The 4,390-nt window shown below is 38.4% G+C and overlaps 1 protein-coding gene across 1 annotated transcript in view; it reads left to right on the forward strand.

Annotated features, from left to right (window-relative positions):
• Window positions 1-4,390, forward strand: part of LOC120438040 (ribonuclease inhibitor-like) — a 265,601-nt gene that overhangs the window by 107,494 nt on the left and 153,717 nt on the right. The window lies entirely within an intron of this gene.

Here is a 4,390-nt window from a genome sequence, read left to right on the forward strand (position 1 = left end):
TCCTGTTGTTGTCAGACAGTTTGAGCGACTTGTTCACTGTGTTTGTGTCGATTGTGAGTTGACAGGAATCTGATGGAGAGAACAAACACAATCCAGCTGCAGTTATTGATCCATCATCTGTTCATTGATTGACACTTTGATGATGACTCCTGACATGATGAAGATGGTTGAATGTGTGCTGCTTTGTTTTCATGAATCCCATTAAAAACACACTTACACTTCCTCAGACCTGGTCTCAACCATCGGACTCCAGCAGGCTCCGCCCTGAAAGGAGGAGGGGTCAGAGCAGCACAGTCAGCATGCACACATGGACATTACATGGCTCTCACACACACACTGTTACACACTGAGCTCAAAGCTCGGCTCCACTGTTTTATTCAAAGAAATCTACATTTATTTATCAGCACATTTAAAAACAGCTTGAGCCAAAGTGCTGCACAGAGTAGAGGTAAAATAGGAAACATACACAGTAATTACTATAAAGACTCGTCAGAATTGAAAGCTACAGAGTACAAATGTGTTTCCAACCGGGTTTTAAAAATGTCGAGTGTTGGTGACGACCTGATGTGAAGGGCGACTGTTCCAGAGTTTGGCTGCAGCCATCGATAAAGCTCACCTCTGTTTTTACGGCTAGTTCTGGTCAGAAGCTGCTTATCTGCAGACCTGAGGGCTCGACTTGGATTATTTTTGTTAAAGAGAGATAAGATGGAGCCAATCCATTCAGAGATTTAAAGACAAAAAACAACGTACTGGTAACCAGTGGAAAAAGCTGGGAAAAGCTGGTGATGGGTCGTCTAGCACAGAGCCACCGCTGGAACCAGACAATTCTACTACAACAGCAAAAAGCACCAAGCAGAGCTCTTTGATCTCATGCACAGGATCAAACTAAGATCTCGAGATCATAGTTTGAGTGAGAACTGTGACAGCGCCGTTCCTTCACTTGACCTCAGTCGCTCTCGTCTGCTCCCTCGTAACACTGCTCTTTATTGAGGTTACATGAATATGCACAAGTTCATTAACATATGACGTCTTACACAGGTATGAACACAGAGTACCAGTCTGTGCATAATGTAGGTATGTGTTTGTGTGTGTGTGTGTTCCAGATGTGACCCTGTGACCCCAAAGCTGGTGCAAAGAGTCCAACGGTCCCCCTAACAAAGCGCTCTTATACTTAACCACACACAGAGTAGGTGTCCTCCTATACCATAAATCAGTAATAGAAGGTACGACCTCTCTCATGACCTTAAGTTGTGTGTGCATACCAGAGCACTCTGGAAGGCACACAGAGTCTTTACAGACTAAGGATCAAACCTCTATCATTATGCAATCGATTATAAAACTCTAAGCATATATGAGTAAATATTTCTAAGCATAAATGACAATCAACAATATAACCTTTAAAGCTGGTTTTAATAACAGAATTTATTTGTTTCTCAAATGAGAAAGAGCTATCGAGAAACACTCCTAAATCTTTAGTTCTGAACTTTTCCAGTGGGCCAAGGTCAACATTATCTGATAATGCTAAAGAGGCTGCTGTTATTAGGTAATGCTAATTTAATGTGAGTTAGCATCATTTGCATTATAACGATGTGAGGAGTTATTGCTAAGTATGCTGCCATTAGCGGTTAATTCTAATTAGGGGTGAATAATTATTACTAGCTAATGCTAATATCGTTTTCTCTTCCCTTTTAACAATGTGAGCAGCTAATGCTAGGTAGGCGGATGCTAGCAGCTAATGCTAATTTGACGTGAATTAGCATTTTATTAGTGAGGAGATAATGCTAAGTAGAGTGCCATTAGCGGCTAAGGCTAATTTTGGGAGAATAGGAATTGGCAGCTAATGCTAATACCATATTTTCTAATTTGACATGAATAAGGATCATTCGTTAATGCTAACTCTTTCCCCTTGCATTATAACAATGTGAGCAGCTAATGGTAAGAAGGCTGCTGTTATTAGCTAATGCTAATTTGATGTGAGTTAGCATTACCCGATAATGCTAACACTTTTCCCTTCCCTTTTAACAATGTGATCAGCTAGTGCCAGGTAGGCTGATGCTAGCAGCTAATGCTAATTTGATGTGAATTAGCATTATCCGCTTATGCTAACAATGTTTTTCTTACTTTTTAACAGTACGAGTAGCTAATGTGAACACTTTTTTATTCAATTTTAACTTTTCCCCTGCGATGCGAAGAGAATGCTAAATAGGACCCCATTAGTGGCTAATTCTAATTTAAGATGAAAGAGCATTAGAAGCTAATGCTAATACCATATTTTCTTGCTTTAAATCATTATCAGTAGTTGATGCTAGGTACGTAGCCATTATTCGCTAGTGCTAATTTAGGTGGATTAGCATTATACACTAATGCTAACAATGTTTTTGCCAACTCTTTTCCCTTGCATTATAACAATATGAGCAGTTAATGCTAAGAAGGCTGCCATTATAAGGTAATGCTAATTTGATGGTTGTTAGCATTATCCGCTACTGCTAGCAATGTTTTATCTTATTTTTTATTACATTTCAACAATAGCAGCAGCTAATGCTAACATTACTTTTATTTCAGTTAAGCCTATTTAGCATTAATGAACTTCATTTATCATTAAGAAGTTAGTGGCTAATGCTAATTTTAGGTGAATAAGCAACTAATGCTAATACCATATTCTCTTGATTTTCCAACAATGTGAGCAGCTAATGCTAAGCAGTTTGCCGTTATAAGCTAATACTAATTTATCCGCTAATGTTAACAATGTTTTTTCTTACATTTTAACAATATGAGTAGCTAATGCTTATACTATTTTTCCTTCCATTTTAACAATGTGATGTGTGTTACCGTTAATAACTATTGCTAATTTGATGTGAATTAGCATTATCAAATAATGCTAACTATTTTCCTTTGCATTATAACGATGTGAGGAGTTAATGTTAAGTAGACTGCCCTTCCTATCTAACGCTAATTGGATGTGAATTAGCCGTTACTAACTCTAATGTAATACTAACTCTTTTCCCTTGCATTATAACAATGTGAGCAGCTAATGCTAAGAAGGATGCTGTTATTAGCTAATACTAATTTGAGGTGAATTAGCAATATCCGCTTATGCTAACAATGTTTTTTCTTACTTTTTAACAATACGCCATTAGTGGCTAATTCTAATTTGAGATGAAAAAGCATTAACAGCTAATGCTCATACTGTTTGCTTTGTAACAATGACAGCAGGTAATGATACGAAGTCTACCGTTATTAACTAATGCTAATTTGATGTGAATTACCATTATCCGATAATGGCAACTCTATTCCCCTGCATTATAATGATGTGAGGAGTTAATGCTAAGTAGGCTGCCATTAGGGGCTAACTAATTTGGGGTGAATAATTATTAGCAGCTAATGCTAATACCGTTTTCTCTTTCCTTACGACAATATGAGTAGCTAATGCTAATTTGATTTAAATTAGCATTATATTAGAGAGGCGTTAATGCTAAGTAGGCTGCCATTAGCAGCTAAAGCTAATTTGAGGTGAATAAGCACTAGTAGCTAATGCTAATACCCTTTTCTCTTGTGTTATAATGATGTGACCTTAATGCTAAGTAGGCTCCCATTAGCAGCTAAAGCTAATTTGAGGTGAATAAGCATTAGTAACTAACGCTAATAACCTTTTCTCTTATGTTATAACAGGGCCCATAAACAGCATTAGCTTATCAGAGTTTCAATCATGGTCACACAAATTCTTAGCAGAGCAAAGTGGCCTACTTAGCAATAGCTGCTCAAGTTGTAGAAAGCAAAGGAAAACAGTATTAGCATTAGCTGCTAAATGTGCACTTGAGAACAAATTTATTGTGAATTAAGTTGTGAATGTAGAGTTTGTCATTATTTAAGCTTCCATTTCCAAATGTTAGCTGCTCTTTGTCACACACACAGACTGAAATGATTCACAGCCTTGTTTCATCCTTCTGTCACTGTGACTGTGGACATACAGCATGGGAAACATACACATGGCTGACACTTTATTAGGTACACAGTGGGATCTATCTCAGGTACACCTGTGACCTAAATGTTCCTGCAAACAGACTCCTTGGAGACCCCCTACATAAATATCCATGTACTATCCAGTTAGACTAGTGTGTCTGTCCCTGAAAATATTCCTGCATGTGTGATTGTTCATGTCTCATCTGCAGGAAACAAACAAGAAGTGAGTTAAGGACACAGGAAATGTTTCAAGCTCTTCCTCCTCTATCAGACATTCTCTCCATACCTGAGAGTGTCCAGTCTCCAGCCTGGATCCTTCAGTCCAGCCGACAGCAGCTTCATTCCTGAGTCTCCTGGATGATTGTAGCTCAGGTCCAGCTCTCTCAGATGGGAGGAGTTGGAGCTCAGAGCTGAGGCCAGAAAAGTACAG

Source organism: Oreochromis aureus, linkage group 3 (genome assembly GCF_013358895.1).
Source record: "Oreochromis aureus strain Israel breed Guangdong linkage group 3, ZZ_aureus, whole genome shotgun sequence".
Lineage (NCBI taxonomy): Eukaryota > Metazoa > Chordata > Actinopteri > Cichliformes > Cichlidae > Oreochromis > Oreochromis aureus.